General features: G+C 44.7%; 1 protein-coding gene and 1 non-coding gene across 2 annotated transcripts in view; one reads left to right on the plus strand and one right to left on the minus strand.

Moving 5' to 3' along the window:
• Window positions 1-18,068, minus strand: part of fam222aa (family with sequence similarity 222 member Aa) — a 52,288-nt gene that overhangs the window by 23,008 nt on the left and 11,212 nt on the right. The window lies entirely within an intron of this gene.
• On the plus strand, window positions 13,658-13,730 carry trnak-cuu (transfer RNA lysine (anticodon CUU)). The gene has a single exon. It is a non-coding gene; the product is annotated as a tRNA-Lys (tRNA).

Genomic DNA, 18,068 nt, shown 5'->3' on the forward strand with positions numbered 1-18,068 from the left:
TTTGCTTATAAATGTTTATTCAGGTTCGATTTATTTGTATAATATTTGTAGAAGTATAAATAAGGATTTATTGTACAATTTAATGACTTCCCTTCCCCCCCACCTCGTTCTGGACGCCTAATTTGTAACCTGCGCCTGATTTTTTTAATGTGTAGAACAGGTTTTTTCAGTTCTACAAAAATCTTCACTTGCTTCATTCTAAGTTAGTTTGGAGTACGTTTTCACTGTGGAAACTTTGAAATCAGGCGTCAGTGGCCGGACACGCCCCCTTTTGAAGAAAAAATTCTGTTCCAAAGTAGAACTGTTCTACCTGACTAGAAATGCAGAAAAAAAAATGTGGAGAATTGCGATTTCTAAGATAGTCCGTTCTCCACCAGTTGCTCCTAAAAATCAGGCGCAAATCATGTGGAAACTTGGGCCCATAGTCACTTCAGAACCAATCAAGCTAAGCTTATCCCTATCCTGCTAATCAACATGCCTATTGTTCAAGCAGATTTTTAAGTCTGTCCTACCATTTCCCAATACGGCAACACCACTCCCTTGAGAACAAAGTAATACTCCAATTTAAAAAAAAACTGACCAAGCCCAAGATTTATTATAAAAATCAAGGCAGGTCTCTGTCTGTCAGCACCTTTTACATTACTGGACCAGACTTTTTTTTTAACAATGTCACCATGTATAAACTATAAGGTTTTCAAACAGTAAATTAATTTCTAACATATCCTCTGAATTTTTATTTTAAAAACCATATAGTTGCAATGAACTATACAGTTGCAATATAGCCCTCTGACCCCATTATATAAAACATGCAACAATGTCCATTAGATGGTTTAGATAAAAGCATATTCAGATAAATGCATGAGTCAACTGCTTTTGATCGGTCACACAAATTCAAAAAGAGTGTTTATTGTACATTCATGCCTTGTCTTGCCAATTGGATCCCATTTGAAGCAAATAGCAAGGATACATCATTACTCATTTTGGGCAGTTTTGGCAGGCCTTAATGGTTAATTGGCAATGAACCAAAAATTTGACTCAACATCCTCTCTGCCTCCCCCAACCACCCCCCAGTTCTGATTATATTGACTTTTCCCACAAATTGAATACAGAAGATAAATGTCTGCATTTCCCTTCAAGCTGGCACAGCCTACTCTTGGAGTCACTTGAGGATCGCATACATCCAAATGCCAATTAGCATGGCATTAATTAGCTGGCAACAGACATTAAAACCCGACACGTTCATTCCAGGGACACGAGAACTTGCAATGATGGAAAAAAATTCCATATTGAAGCATCAATTAATCCAACAGTCTTAGAGAAGCTATAGGTATAATTCTAGCAGATCACGAGTATTCTATGTTAAAAGGAGGTGCATTTCCAGACTAATTCCACAACAGGAAAGAAAACTTAAATTTTTTGGCAATTGAGATTATTTATGCACTAACTATTATATTTAAAATAATGTCTATAGAGTTTAATGATGCTCAGTATTCTGATATACAAGACAGCAATTCAATCCCAAAGTTTCTGAGGAGGTCATTTACATGTGAACAAAACTCAAGTGGTTTACATTCATTATTTGAACCCGGAGACTGGATTGCTGCTAAAAATCGCTGAGACATCTTTAGTAATCAATTTCTTATAGTACTTGCTCCACTGCTATGTCATATGTATGGAGTGATGCAAGACCATATCTGTTATATGATATAGAACATGAAGGATTTTCAGGCTATTTATGACACTGAATTACAGAAAATAATCACTACCATGCCAAGTCTGATGTCATCAAAACATAAACTAAATTACTGTATTATAAACAGTGATGAAAGTAATGGAGTATATGTTCAAAGAGCACATTGCATAATTGGGAATGATTAGCTGTATTAATCAAATGAATGCCCTATAAATAAATTACAAATGCAAGGCTAGTGTAGTTTTGAATGGTCATCTGGCTTTTTCTTTGGTCAATTGGCTGTCTGATATATACATAAATCAACCAAGTTTAAGATTCACCAAAGCAAGCTACTGAAATCCACATGGATTGCACAATCTCTCCACAGGGATACATCCACTAACAGTAACATAGTCAGGATTACCATCCTTCCAACCACAGCGTGGCAACATACCACGTTCCATCAAACAGCTGCTTCATTAGTTGTAGGTACACAGCTTCCATCCTCGTCATTGTTGTGTTACACCTTTGACCCCTCTGGTTGTTAGCTGAAGGACCTGCAGCTCGTCGGTTCCAGAGGCGCGTTCGTCAGGTCTCGGTTCCGGTTCCTGCGGGACCTGGACCATGGCTCCCCCTTCTTCTACTCACTGGAAAAAAGACAGAGGGTCTGTAAACAGCTCTTGAAGCTGCTGGCCGACGACGGATCTCTTGTCCCGGATCCGGAGGGCATCAGCAACAGGGCCAGAGACTATTACGGGGCTCTGTTCTCTCTGGATCCGTCCAGCGAGGAAGCGCGGAGAGTTTTGTGGGAGGACCTGCCAAGGTCGACCCGGAAATCTGGAAGCTCCGCTAAGCCTGGCGGACCCTGACCGGTGCCCTCGACTAGCTCTCGAGGGGAAAAGCCCCGGGGCTGGACAGGCTGACCGTGGAGTTCCACAGGGCGTTCTGGGACGTCTTGGGGAGCGACTACGCGCGGCTCCTGGAGGAAAGTCTGGTGACCGGGAAGATGCCCCTCTCTTGGCGCAGGGCAGTCATCTTCCTGCAGCCTAAGAAGGGTGATCTCCGCCTACTTAAGAACTGGCGCCCAGTCTCCCTCCTCAGCACGGATTACAAAATCTTCGCCAGAGTGATGTCTGCTCGCCTTGGCGCCATACTGGACCACATGATCCACCCTGACCAATCCTACACGGTCCCGGGCTGGACAATCCACGATAACATCCATCCAGTCCGGGACCTGATCCACCATTCCCAGGAGGCTGGTCTATCGGTCGCCTTCCTATCCCTAGACCAAGAGAAGGCGTTCGACAGGGTGGATCACGAATCTGTGCTCGGAATCCTGTGCGCTTTTGGGTTCGGGACGCATTTCGTCGCCCGGATCCGACTTTGGTACGCCGCCGCAGAGTGTCTGATTAAGGTTAATGGGTCTTTGGCGACGCTCCTTCGCTTTGGGAGAGGGGTGCGCCAGGGATGCCCCATGTCCGGACAGTTATATGCCATCTGCGTGGAGCCTTTCCTGCGGACGAGGTTGGTGGGACTGGCTCTGCAAGAGCCGGGCGTGGAGGTCACCCTCTCGGCTTAAGCCAATGACGTGCTCCTCATGGTCGAGGATCCCGTTGACCTGCGAAGGATACGTGAGCACCAGGAGATTTACTCGGCCGCATCCTCCGCCAGGATCAACTGGGAGAAATGTTCTGGACTCCTGGTGGGTCAGTGGCGGGTGGACTCCCTGCCGGAGGAGCTCAGGCCTTTTGCCTGGAGCATAACCCATCTCCTCTATCTGGGAGTCTACCTTAGACCAGACGAGGAAGCCTGGCAGGCGAACTGGCAAGAGCTGGAGGCCAAGGTCGCTGGACAGGGCTGCTGTGAGTGCTGTCCTACAGGGGTCGGGCGCTAGTCATAAACCAGCTGGTGGCCGCTATGCTGTGGTACCGGCTGGTCACTTTGACTCCTCCCCCTGCGTTTGTCGCCAAGATACAGAAGAAGCTGGTGGACCTCTTCTGGAACAACAGGAAGCACTGGGTCTCTGCTGCGGTCTCGAGTCTCCCGCTTAGGGAGGACGGTTAGGCGTTGGTGTGCGTCGGCACCCAGCTAGCGACTTTCCGTCTTAAAACCCTGCAGAGATACCTTTACATCGAGCCCCCTCCTAGGTGGCGTGCGCTGGCGACGTATTTCTTCCTCCAGCAGTGCAGCCTCAATTACGACACGCAGCTCCCGTTTGTGAGCCTAGGGGGGGGGCGTCAGGACCGCCATGCGGAGGCTGCCTGTCTTTTACCGGGAACTCATCAGGGTCTGAAACAGAGTTGCCACCAAGCGCAGCTCTCCGCCGTCTGGAGTGGCGGCTGTCCTGCAGGAGCCGCTGCTCAGGAATTCGTACCTCCACGACCGCAGTTTTAGGTGGCAGGCGGACAAGGGGGCTGTGGCTGGTGAGGTGACCAGGGTCAAGGACCTGCTCGATGGCGGAGGAGCAGGCTGGATGGCGCCAGATGTGCTGGCACGGCGCCTAAACTGGGCCGACGTCCGGCCAATGCCATCGAGTCGCTAAAAACAGCGCTGGGCCCTGACTCCGTTAGGTGTGTCGAGGAGGCTCAAGCACATAGGGAGATCCCGTCCGAACTGACCCCCATCCGGACGGAATACCTCATCGGTGCCTAGCCCCGAAACCTCCCTCGGGAGCCGGCACTTCGCAACTTGAGCCGCCTCGGGGAAATCCCCTCCGTGCCTTTCAGTTCTGCGCAGAGGGTTTTCCTGTGCGGGCTGCTCCTGCACACCCTCCACCTTGCCATCCGGACAGGTCATGGCGCACCATCTTGCAGTCTGGAGGAGGCCTCCCACTATTAATTGGGGATTTGGCCTGGAGGGTGGTGCACGGAGCAGTCCCGTGCAATAAATTTTTAAGTCGGTTCACGGGCTCGCAGGCCGCTGCAATTTCTGCGGTCTGGAAGAGTCGGTGTTCCATGTTTTTATGGAATGTGCGAGGTTGCAGCCCCTGTTCCATTATTCTGGTTGCAATTCAGTCCCACACGCCTGATCTTTGGGCACCCTGTGCAGAGGGGAGCGGGTTGGTCCGAGGGCCTCCTTGTAGGACTGCTCCAGGGCATGGCCAAGGGGGCCATCAGCCGGTCCAGGCAGCGGGCGGTCGAGGGGGTCATTCAGCCCGACTGCCTGCCTCTCTTCCGCGGTTACATCCGAGCCAGAGTGTCCTTGGAGATGGAGCACGTGGTGTCCACCGGTACGCTCGTGGCTCTCTGCGAGAGGTGGGCGCCAGAGGGACTGGAGTGCATCATCACCCCTGGCAACCAAATTGTAATTTGATTTTATGTTTTAAAGTTTAATTTGTTCTATTGAGCCGGGTTTTAGTGTCCCCTCCCTTTTAACCAGGGGGCACTTGTATGATTTGTGGTTTTAGTGCCCCCCAAAAAACCATAAAAAAAACACAGATTCCCCTCTCTGCAATGCAATCATGCTGCCATTTATATGACCCAACAGAAAATTCCTGAAAGTGCTTTACATAAGGGGAAGAAGAAAACAAATAAATAAAAGGAATAAAGGATTGGACATCAAGTCATAATGGGAGAGTTAGGCGAGATAACTGAAAGCTTGGTCAAAAAGCTAGGTTGAGAGATGGTTTTAAAAGATAAAACGGAAAGTAGCGAGGTGAAAGGGGATTAGAAGAACATAATAGAAGCAGGAGTAGGCCATTCGGCCCTTCGAGCTTGCTCCCCCATTCAATATTATGGCTGATCTCCTACCTCAACTCCACCTTCCCGCATATTTCTCGATTTCCTTAGTATTCAAAAATCAATCAATCTCGGTCTTCAATATAATCAACGACTGAGCAACTACAGCTTTCTAGGGCAGAGAATTCCAAAGATTCTCAACCCTTTTGAGTGAAGAAAATAATCGCTACCATGCCAAATCTGATATAATCAAAACTAAAATTAAATTACTGTATTATAAACAGTGATGAAAGTAATGGAGTATATGTTCAAAGAGCATATTGCATAATTGGGAATGTATTAATCAAATGAATGTCCTCTGAATAAATTACAAATGCAAGGCTAGTGTAGTTTTGAATGGCCAAATTGGCTGACCCCTTATTCTGAGACTGTGGCCCCTAGTTCAAGACTCCCCAGCCAGGGGAAACATCCACCCAGCATCTATCTGTCAAGCCCTTTAAGAATTTTATATGTTTCAATGAGATCACCATTCATTCTTCTAAACTCTTGGGAATATAGGCCTAGTCTACTCAATCTCTCCTCATTCCTGGGATGACTGTATTGTGCAATCGGTCTGGTGAACCTTCGTTGCACTCCCTTTAAGGCAAGTATATCCTTCCATAGGTAAGGAGACCAAAATTATATGAAGTACTCCAGTTGCGGTCTCACCAAGGCCCTAAATAATTGCAGTAAGACTGCTTTACTCTTATATTCCAATCCTCTTGTAATAAAGGCTAACATACCATTTGCTTTCCTAATTGCTTGCTGTACCTGCATGTTGACTTTGTGATTCGAGTACAAGGACACCCAGGTCCCTCTGAATACCAATCTTACCCACCATTTAAAATATATTCTGCTTTCCTATTTTTCCTAATAAAGTGGATAACATTATACCTCTCCACATTATATTCCATCTGATATGTTCTTGACCACTTACTCATTTAATCTGTCTTTATCCCTTTGTAGTCTCTTTGCACCCTCCTCACAGCTTACTTTTCCACCTAACTTTGTATAGTCTGCAAACTTACATAAGAACATAAGAATTAGGAACAGGAGTAGGCCATCTAGCCCCTCGAGCCTGCTCTGCCACTCAACAAGATCATGGCTGATCTGGCCGTGGACTCAGCTCCACTTACCCGCCCGCTCCCCATAACCCTTAATGGTTAAAAATCTATCTATCTGTGATTTGAATACATTCAATGAGCTAGCCTCAACTGCTTCCTTGGGCAGAGAATTGCACAGATTCACAACCCTCTGGGAGAAGAAATTCCTTCTCAACTCGGTTTTAAATTGGCTCCCCCGTATTTTGAGGCTGTGCCCCCTAGTTCTAGTCTCCCCGACCAGTGGAAACAACCTCTCTGCCTCTATCTTGTCTATCCCTTTCATTATTTTAAATGTTTCTATAAGATCACCCCTCATCCTTCTGAACTCCAACAAGTAAAGACCCAGTCTACTCAATCTATCGTCATAAGGTAACCCCCTCATCTCCGGAATCAGCCTAGTGAATCGTCTCTGTACCCGCTCCAAAGCTAGTATATCCTTCCTTAAGTAAGGTGACCAAAACTGCACGCAGTACTCCAGGTGCGGCCTCACCAATACCCTGTACAGTTGCAGCAGGACCTCCCTGCTTTTGTACTCCATCCAACTTGGAGTCGTTACACTCGGTCCCCTCATCTATGTCATTGATATAGATTGTAAACTGCTGAATCCCAAGCACTGACCCTTGCGGTACCACACTTGCTACAACCTGCCAACCTGAAAATGACCAATTTATTTCTACTCTGTTTTCTGTCCGTCAACAAATCCTCAATCCTATGAGCCCTCTTTTGTGGCACCTTATCGAATACTTTTTGAAAATCCAAATACACTACATCCACTGGTTCCCCTTTATCTATCCTATTACAACCTCAAAACACTCAGATTTGTCAAACATGATTTCCCTTTCATAAATCGATGTTGACTCTGCCCAATCATATGATTTTCTAAGTGTCCTGTTACAACATCCCTAATAATAGATTCTAGCATTTTACCGACAACTGATGTCAGGCTAACTGGCCTGTAGTTCCCAGTTTTCTCGCTCCCTCCTTTCTTGAATATCGGAGTTACATTTGCTACCTTCCAATCCATGGGGACTGTTCTAGAATCTAGGGAATCCTGGAAGCTCAAAACCAATACATCCACTATCTCTGTAGCTACCTCTTAAAACTCTAGGATGAAGGCCATCAGGTCCAGAGGATTTGTTGACTTTTAGTTCCATTAATTTCTCCAGTACAATTTCTTTACTAATAATAATTTTTTTCAGTTCCTCATTCTTGCTACACCTTTGGTTCCCCACTATTTCTGGAATGTTATGTGTATCTTCTACCGTGAAGACAGATACAAAGTATTTGTTTAATGTCTCTGCCACTTTCTTATTTCCAATTACAATTTCTCCTGTCTCTATTCTCAGGGACGAATGCTTACTTTTGGTTCCTTTTTACATATCTATAGAAGCTTTTACAATCTGTTTTTATGTCCCTGCCTAGTTTACTCTCATATTCTCTTTCTTTATCAATTTCGTTGTCATCCTTTGCCCGATTCTAAAATCTTCCCAATCCTCAGGCTTACTACTCTTTTGGCAAAATTATAAGCCTCTTTTAATCTAATACTATCTAACTTCTTGTTTGCCACAGTTGGACCTTTCATCTGGTTTTTATTCATTAACTGAATGTATATTCGTTGCAAATTATGAATTAATTTTTAAATTGTTTGCCATTGCTTATCTACAGTCATATCTTTTAATTTAATTTCCCAATCTACCTTACCCAACTCGCCTACGTAGTTTGCTTTGTTCAGATTTACAACCCTAGTTTTGGACTTAATTAAATCGCTAAATTAGAGAGCAAGTTCCAGAGAGTAGGGCCGATGGAGCTGACGGCTCCGACATCAGTGGTGGGATGAAGAAAGGGAGGAATGCACAAAACATTTGGGTTGGAGGACAAAAGGACGTGGGAGGGGATGCAAGGCTAGAGCTTCAAGTCCCACATCTTGTCCATCAAAACCGCTTACCTTTCCAGTATTTGCCCACCTTCATCACTAACTCATTCCTAAGAGCATCGAAGCCCTTATCCATGCTTTTGTCAGCCTAGACTCAATTTCATCAATGTCCTTGCTGGCCTTTCATCCTGCAAATTATTCAAAACTTAGCTGTCTGTATCCTGTCTTTCCACCTTTAGTTTGGAAGGAATTTGGAGAGGAGAATAAGGATTTTTTTCTTTAATGCTTTAGGTGACACGAAGTCAATATAGGCCAATGAAAATTGGAGTAAAAGGTGGAAAGACAGGATACAGACAGCTAAGTTTTGAATAATTTGCAGGATGAAAGGCCAGCAAGGACATTGAGTCTAGGCTGACAAAAGCATGGATAAGGGCTTCGATGCTAGTAGGAATGAGTTAGTGATGAAGGTGGGCAAATACTGGAAAGGTAAGCGGTTTTGATGGACAAGATGTGGGACTTGAAGCTCAATTCATTCATACAGGATGACATTGTTTTGCATGGTCTGGCTCAGCTTGAGCAGATGGCCGGTGAGGGGAATCGACCCAGTGAGCTCAAAATTATAACTTTGGTCTTCCACATGTTGAGCTGAAGGAAGTTTTGACTCATTCATGACTTGATGTGAAAGGCAGTTGGACAGCACAGAGGTGATTGAGGGAGGTGTCTGAGAGGTAGAGTATTCTTTTGGAGGCTGACCCCATGACCACAGATGATGTTACTGAGGGAAAGCATGTATATGACAAAGAGGTGGGAGCCAAGGAAAAATTCTTGGGGACTCTAGATGTAACAGAGCTGGGTTTGGAAGGGAAGCTATTGTCACAAATGTGTTGACTGTTTTCAGACAGGTAAGAGTGACCAAGCATGAAGCTGGACAACTGAGGAAAGGCATTGGAGTTTGCTAATCATACTGGGGCAGTAGGTGGACTGCTGCAATTGCTTTTGGTATTCTGGACTAGGTTTATCGTCTGTCAGTATAGTCAGAATGATACCAGGGCTTAAAGCATTAAATTATGAGGACAGGTTTCATAAACTTGACTTTATTCCTTTGAGTATAGAAGATTGAGAGATGACCTAATTGAGGGTCTTAAAATGCGAAAAGGATTTGGTAGGGTAGACACAGAGAAACCATTTTCTCTGATGCGGGAATCAAGAGCGAGGGGACATAATCTTAAAATTAGAGCTAGCCCATTTAGGAGGGAAATAGGAAAGCACTTTTTCCACACAAAGGGTAGTAGAAATCTGTAATTCTCTCCCTCATAAGGCTATAGATGTGGGGACAAGTGAAGCATTCATGACAGACACAGATCGATTTCTGTTAGGCAAGGTATATGGAGCCAAGGCGGGTAGATGGCGTTGAAATACAGATCAACCATGATCTACTTGAATGGCATAGCAGATTTGGGGGCTGAATGGTCTACTCGTGTTCCTATTTTTCTATGTCAGTGTCTTAACTCAAATTACCACAGGGCTGCCGATATCCTTGTAATCATATCACAGCAACTGTAAACCTTTAGGAAAGATAGGGAGAAAATTGTAGGGTGCATGGCGGGGAAGATAAGTCACAGTGGAAAGAGAGAGCGCGAGGTAATTTTTTAATGCATTTCTATCATTTACATCTAGTAAAATTAATTGATCCATGACAAACACTTGTGCAATACTAGCTAAAATGCAGGGAAAATAGACTAACGAGTAAAGACATTTTCTTGGGTGCTATTGTAATGAGTTTCAGACATATAATATTGTCTGCCCAGTCTTATTCTTATTGAGTCAGCTGTCCTATTGAGACAGCTCAAAAATAACAAGGCTACGGGAGCGGATGGAATCCCTGCAGAGACGCTAAATTATGGTGGAGGCACTGTTGGCACGGATACATGACCTCATCTCTCTCATCTAGAGGGTGGAGAGCATGCTGGGAGACCTCAGAGATGCAGTGATCTTGACCATCTTTAAAAAAAGGGGACAAGTCCGACTGCGGCAACTACAGAGGAATCTCCTTGCTATCAGCCACTGGGAAAGTCGTCGTTAGAGTACTCCCTCAACCGTCTTCTCCCGGTGGCCGAGGAGCTCCTCCCGGAGTCACAGTGCGGATTTCGTTCCCTACGGGGCACAACGGACATAATCTTTGAAGTGAGACAGCTGCAGGAACAATGCAGGGAGCAGCGCCAGCCCTTATACATGGCCTTCTTCGACCTTACAAAGGCCTTTGACACTGTCAACCGCGAGGGTCTATGGAGCGTCCTCCTCCATTTCGGATGCCCTTAAAAGTTTGTCAACATCTTCAGTCTGCTCCTCGAAGACATGCAGGCCGTGATCCCTTACCAACGGATCCATAACAGACCCAATCCACATCCGAATGGGTATCAAGCAGGGCTGCCTCATCGCCCCAACCCTCTTCTCAATCTTCCTCGCTGCCATGCTCCAACTCACAGTCAACAAGCTCCCCGCTGGGGTGGAACTAAACTACAGAACCAGTGGGAAGATGTTCAATCTTCACCGTTTCCAGGCCAGGTCCAAGACCACCCCAACCTCTGTCATTGAGTTACAGTACGCGGACGACGCCTGCGTCTGCGCACATTCAGAGGCTGAACTCCAGGACATAGTCGACTGAGGCGTATGAAAGCATGGGCCTTACGCTAAACATCCGTAAGACAAAGGTCCTCCACCAGCTTGTCCTCGCCGCACAGCACTGCCCCCCCAGTCATCAAGATCCACGGCGCGGCCCTGGACAACGTGGACCATTTTCCATACCGCGGGAGCCTGTTATCAACAAAAGCAGACATTGATGAGGAGATTCAACACCGTCTCCAGTGCGCCAGCGCAGCCTTTGGCCGCCTGAGGAAAAGAGTGTTCGAAGACTAGGCCCTCAAATCTACCACCAAGCTCATGGTCTACAGGGCTGTAGTAATACCTGCCCTCCTGTATAGCTCAGAGACATGGACCATGTACAATAGACACCTCAAGTCCCTGGAGAAATACCACCAATGATGTCTCCACAAGATCCTACAAATCTCCAGGGAGGGCAGGCGCACCAACGTTAGTGTCCTTGACCAGGCCAACATCCTCAGCATTGAAGCACTGACCACATTTGATCAGCTCCGCTGGGCAGGCCACATTGTCCGCATGCCAGACACGAGACTCCCAAAGCAAGCGCTCTACTCTGAATTCCTTCATGGCAAACGAGCCAAAGATGGACAGAGGAAACGTTACAAGGACACCCTCAAAGCCTCCCTGATGAAGTGCAACATCCCCACCGACACCTGGGAAACCCTGGCCAAAGACCGCCCTAAGTGGATCACATCACAGGAGGGTGCTGAGCGCCTAGTGTCTCATCGCCGAGTGCATGCAGAAAACAAGTGCAGGCAGGGGAAAGAACGTGCGGCAAACCTGTCCTACCCTCCCTTACCCTCAACGACTGTGGCGCTCATATTGGACTGTTCAGCCACCTAAGGACTCATTTTAAGAGTGGAAGCAAATCTTCTTCGATTCCAAGGGACTGCCTATGATGATGATATTGAGTCACTGATCACATGCGTTTGAGACACACGCACATGGTTTGACAACATATGCATACTCAATGCAGATAGATGATAGATTCTTTTTCAAGGAGAAGGTAACTCTAAGGACAAGGATTGGAATATAGATTGATTTTTTTCATTTAGTGTTTCTGCTCCTGATCATTTTCACCTCTTCCCATAGAGGCACTTGCTAATGTTGAGCCCGAGTGTTATGGAACAGACATTTTTATGGGTTAGCTGCGAAGTCTTTGCAAATAAGCCTCAAGTAAAATTTTAAATTTAGGATATTTTAAAATGCAGAGCTTGAATGACAGCTTTCCACTTTAAAATTTAGTTCAGTAATTGTTCTCAAAACTATTGTTGGGCAGCTGCATTCAAACACAAGTTATCACAGCAATTATTGTTGAATTTACAAAAGAGCAGCTCTGGTAGTTTGCTGACAGAGCTTGTTCTAGGAAACGAGGTCTTTATTGTGCAATAATGCATTTCCCTTGGCTAAACTGATCACGCCATTTAATTACTTCAATGACCCAACATTATTGTTCAGTTTAACATGAATGCACTTACTTCAATGATTTGCAGATCAGAAATAAGAGGCTAATTTTATGGCTTGCCACCTGCCAATGATTCAAACAACTAGAACCCAGAAAAATCAGTACTATCAGAGAAGCATATAAATATAAGTAACAAGAATGCATGCGAAGATTTAACCCAGTATACAGTAGTTGTTTTTAGTGGGTTCCAATAATTCAAAGAAGCCAGGACAAAAAACGATTACCGATAGAATTCAGTGTTCCCTTTAGTTCCATGTAGCACTTTTGCCTCTGAGCCAGAAGGTCATGGGTTCAAACCTCATTCCAGAACTCGGAACACATAATCTACACGGATACTTTAGTGCAGTATCGATGGAGTACTACATTGTTAGAGGTACCATCTTTTCATGAGATATTAAACTGAGGCTCTGTATGGTTGATATTAAGGATCCCATTGAACAATGCAAAGAGGAACAGGGACGTTGTCCTACATAAGAACATAAGAATTAGGAACAGGAGTAGGCCATCTAGCCCCTCGAGCCTGCTCCGCCATTCAATAAGATCATGGCTGATCTGGCCGTGGACTCAGCGCCACTTACCCGCCCTCTCCCCATAACCCTTAATTCCCTTATTGCTTAAAAATCTATCTATCTTTGACTTGAAAACAATCAATGAGCTAGCCTCAACTGCTTCCTTGGGCAAAGAATTCCACAGTTTCACAACCCTCTGGGAGAAGAAATTCTTTCTCAACTCGGTTTTAAATTGGCTCCTCCGTATTTTGAGGCTGTGCCCCCTAGTTCTAGTCTCCCCTATCAATGGAAACAACCTCTCTGCCTCTATCTTGTCTATCCCTTTCATGATTTTAAATGTTTCTATAAGATCACCCCTCATCCTTCTGAACTCCAAGGAGTAAAGACCCAGTCTACTCAATCTATCATCATAAGGTAACCCCCTCATTTCTGGAATCAGCCTAGTGAATCGTCTCTTCCCTTCCAAAGCTAGTATATCCTTCCTTAAGTAAGGTGACCAAAACTGCACGCAGTACTCCAGGTGCGGCCTTACCAATACCTTATACAGTTGCAGCAAGACCTCCCTGCTTTTGTACTCCATCCCTCTCGCAATGAAGGCCAACATTCCATTTGCCTTCCTGATTACCTACTGCACCTGCAAACTAATCTTTTGGGATTAGCCCAGCTAGCTCAGTCGATAGAGCATGAGACTCTTAATCTCAGTGTCGTGGGTTCGAGCCCCACGTTGGGCGATTGCATTTCTTTTCATTTAATGTTGCTTTCATCCTAAAAGAGTTTCATGCACAAGGAGGCCTATGGCCACACTAGTCTGAAAACGCCCACTCTCATCTGATCTTGAAAGCTAAGCAGAGTCAAGCCTGGTTAGTACTTGGATGGGAGACTGGAGGCTCTATCCCACCCCTGTATTCAGGGGGCACTTGAACTAATTGGTTCTAAAAGAGTTTCATGCACAAGGACCCCCAGGTCCCTCTGCACCACAGCATGTTGCAATTTCTCCCCATTCAAATAATACTCCCTTTTACTGTTTTTTTCCCCCAAGGTGGATGACCTCACACTTTCCGACATTGTATTCCATCTGCCAAACCTTAGCCCATTCGCTTAACCTATCCAAATCTCCTTGCAGCCTCCGAGTCCTCTACACAACCCGCTTTCCCACTAATCTTTGTGTCATCTGCAAATTCTGTTGCACTACACTCTGTCCCCTCTTCTAGGTCATCTATGTATATTGTAAACAGTTATGGTCCCAGCACTAATCCCTGTGGCACACCACTAACCACTGATTTCCAACCGGAAAAGGACCCTCTCTGCCTTCTGTTCTCCAGCCAATTCTCTATCCATGCTAATACATTTCCTCTGACTCCGCGTACCTTTATCTTCTGCAGTAACCTTTTGTGTGGCACCTTATTGAATGCCTTTTGGAAATCTAAATACACCACATCCATCGGTACACCTCTATCCACCATGCTCGTTATATCCTCAAAGAATTTCAGTAAGTTAGTTAAACATGATTTCCCTTTCATGAATCCATGCTGCATCTGCTTGATTGCACTATTCCTACCTAGATGTCCCGCTATTTCTTCCTTAATGATAGTTTCAAGCATTTTCCCCACTACAGATGTTAAACTAACCGGCCTATAGTTACCTGCCTTTTGCCTGCCCCCTTTTTTAAACAGATACATTACATTAGCTGCTTTCCAATCCGCTGGTATCTCTCCAGAGTCCAGAGAATTTTGGTAGATTATAATGAATGCATCTGCTATAACTTCCGCCATCTCTTTTAATACCCTGGGATGCATTTCATCAGGACCAGGGGACTTGTCTACCTTGAGTCCCATTAGCCTGTCCAGCACTACCCCACTAGTGATAGTGATTGTCTCAAGGTCCTCCCTTTCCACATTCCTGTGGCCTGAAAATTTTGGCATGGTTTTTGTGTCTTCCACTGTGAAGACGGAAGCAAAATAATTGTTTAAGGTCTCAGCCATTTCCACATTTCCCATTATTAAATCCCCCTTTTCATCTTCTAAGGGACCAACATTTACTTCAGTCACGTTTTATATATCTGTAAAAGCTTTTACGATCTGTTTTTATGTTTTGCGCAAGTTTACCTTCGTAATCTATCTTCCCTTTCTTATTGCTTTTTTAGTCATTCTTTGCTGTTGCTTAAAATTTTCCCAATCCTCTAGTTTCCCACTAACCTTGGCCACCTTATACGCATTGGTCTTTGATTTGATACTTTCCTTTATTTCCTTGGTTATCCACGGCTGGTTATCCCTTCTCTTGCCGCCCTTCTTTTTCACTGGAATATATTTTTGTTGCGCACTATGAAAGAGCTCCTTAAAAATCTTCCACTGTTCCTCAATTGTGCCACCGTTTAGTCCTTGTTTCCAGTCTACTTTAGCCAACTCTGCCCTCATCCCACTGTAGTCCCCTTTGTTTAAGCATAGTACGCTCGTTTCTGACACAACTTCCTCATCCTCAATCTGTATTACAAATTCAACCATATTGTGATCACTCATTCCGAGAGGATCTTTTACGAGGAGATCGTTTATTTTTCCTGTCTCATTACACAGGACCAGATCTAAGATGGCTTGCTCCCTTGTAGGTTCTGTTACATACTGTTCTAAGAAACAATCCCGTATGCATTCTATGAATTCCTCCTCCAGGCTACCCCGTGATTTGATTTGACCAATCGATATGTAGGTTAAAATCCCCCACGTTCCTTTTTCACATGCCTCCATTATTCCCTTGATTATTGCGCGCCCCACCGAGAAGTTATTATTTGAGGGCCTATAAACTACGCCGACCAGTGACTTTTTCCCCTTACTATCTCTAATCTCCACTCACAATGATTCAACATTTTGTTCATTGGAGCCAATATCATCCCTCACAACTGCCCTGATATCATCCTTTATTAACAGAGCTACCCCACCTCCTTTCCCTTCTTGTCTATCTTTCTGAATCGTCAGATACCCCTGTATGTTTAATTCCCAGTCTTGGCCACCTTGCAACCATGTTTCTGTAATGGCCACCAAATCATACCCATTTGTAATGATTTGTGCCATCAACTCATTTACTTTATTTCGAATGTTGCGTGCATTTATGTAGAGTGTTTTCATCCTAGTTTTTAAACCATGATTTTTAGTTTTGACTCCTCCTGCAGCCCTTTTATATTCAGTGGCCCTTTTTGTTTCTTGCCTTTGGTTTCTCTGCCCTCCACTTTTACACATCTCTTTTCTGTCTTTTGTTTTTGTCTCCTTTTTGTTTCCCTCTGTCTCCCTGTATTGGTTCCCATCCCTCTGTCTCCCTGTATTGGTTCCCATCCCCCTGCCATATTAGTTTAACTCCTCACCAACAGCACAAGCAAACACTCCCCCTACTCTCCTGACTGTGGAAATGTATTTTTATCTAAGCTGATACCATACGGTATTTGTGTGCCCTTTGTAATATATATATATAACAAAATGGAGTCCTGGTCCTTCCAGAACTTTCTGCATTTTAGCAGTCAGCTTGCATAAACAGCTAAACCTGGTTTGAGATGGCTGATGACCATCAGACAGCTAGGAGACAAGTCATGCTGAGACAAGTACCCCCCCCCATGGTGCTCTCCTATTGTCTACACGACAAGAGTTCCATGTCACCCTACCCTTTTCTTCTAGACTCAAACCACCAGCTATTATCTCTTGTAGAGACCCCATCCATTTGATGCAAACAGATAAACTGACTAGGAAACTGAACAATCCTGACACAATGCAAGACAGGTAATAGCTCATTACCTCACTCCCATGGAGTAATGGCCGGCTGGCCAACTAATAACCCTGACAAAAGGAAATATCTGGAAACCATGTCAGGACAAGGATGTAGTAATTAACTCTTTATCTGTATTCACTGAGTACGAGACAGAGCCAATACACAGGGAGAGGCCATAACTTGGGTTTTACTGTATAAATATCTTGTGAAACTGTACCATTTCGGAGGTGTTCACTTAGCCCTTGACTGAGTGTGACCTGCCCCTTGCTAGCAAGTAAATGAAAGAAACTTCTGCCGGAGCTGTAAATGTCGGAGTCATTCTTTTCGGAGGTCGAGATTTCGACATGACCAATAGTTATCTCTCAACCAACACCACCAAAAAACATATCAATTGGGCATTCATCTCATTGCTGTTGATGGGACCTTGCTGTTATACTTACCGACAAAACAATAATGACTGCACTTCAAAAGTAATGCATTGGTTGTAAGGGTCTTTTAGATGTTGAGGACATGAAAGGCACTATCTTTTTCCTTTTAGAATATTTGCTGTAAAATATTTGCTAGTGTTTGTGATTCTTGTGTGCTGGCTTTTGCCAATGCCACTTAGAGGCATAGGAACACAGCACTTGATCACCATTTGAATATCTCCTTTCTTCCTGTTAAGTTCCTGACACTTGATCTACATATGTCCCTTGCCAGTACAGCAGAGATACTATGTCACGATACATTGGAGTATCAGAGAGCTATGCCAAAGTACCATGCCAAAATGTCACCTGTGAAGATGAACCATATGCTGTACTACCAAGTAGCAAAGGCCCTGTTATCATGGATCACCAATATACCACCTTGGTGATGGCAGGAAAGTCAAAATAGAGGATTAGAATGCCCACTATTAAATATATATTCCAAGTTTTAATGTAATTTTTGCATCTCTAATAGTGTCACTGAACTAACCACCTTACCTATTGACAAGGTAATCTGGTAAACCACTCACAAGCAACATTGATGCTGCCAGTATGCAGGAGTAGCCCAGGAACAGTTGCTCTATTCTTCCTTCCTCTGTGGCTGGCTTTACTTTACACTTTCCCACTGCAGTGCACAAGGTTAGGAACTCTTCACATCAGGAATCACTGACAAGCTCACATGCCATCATTCTGGGAAGCAACATGTCAGGAGTCTCAACCCTCTACTGTACTATGTGCTGCAATGCATAAACTGCTTTAGCAATTTTTGACAACCTAAGCATCACTACTTTATAATATTTGTCTAAGTTTGGCGAAATCCTGCCAATTTACTGGTGAGCAGCACTTCTTCCATAGTAA

The sequence above is a fragment of the Pristiophorus japonicus genome, chromosome 8 (assembly GCF_044704955.1).
Source record: "Pristiophorus japonicus isolate sPriJap1 chromosome 8, sPriJap1.hap1, whole genome shotgun sequence".
NCBI classification, from domain to species: domain Eukaryota; kingdom Metazoa; phylum Chordata; class Chondrichthyes; family Pristiophoridae; genus Pristiophorus; species Pristiophorus japonicus.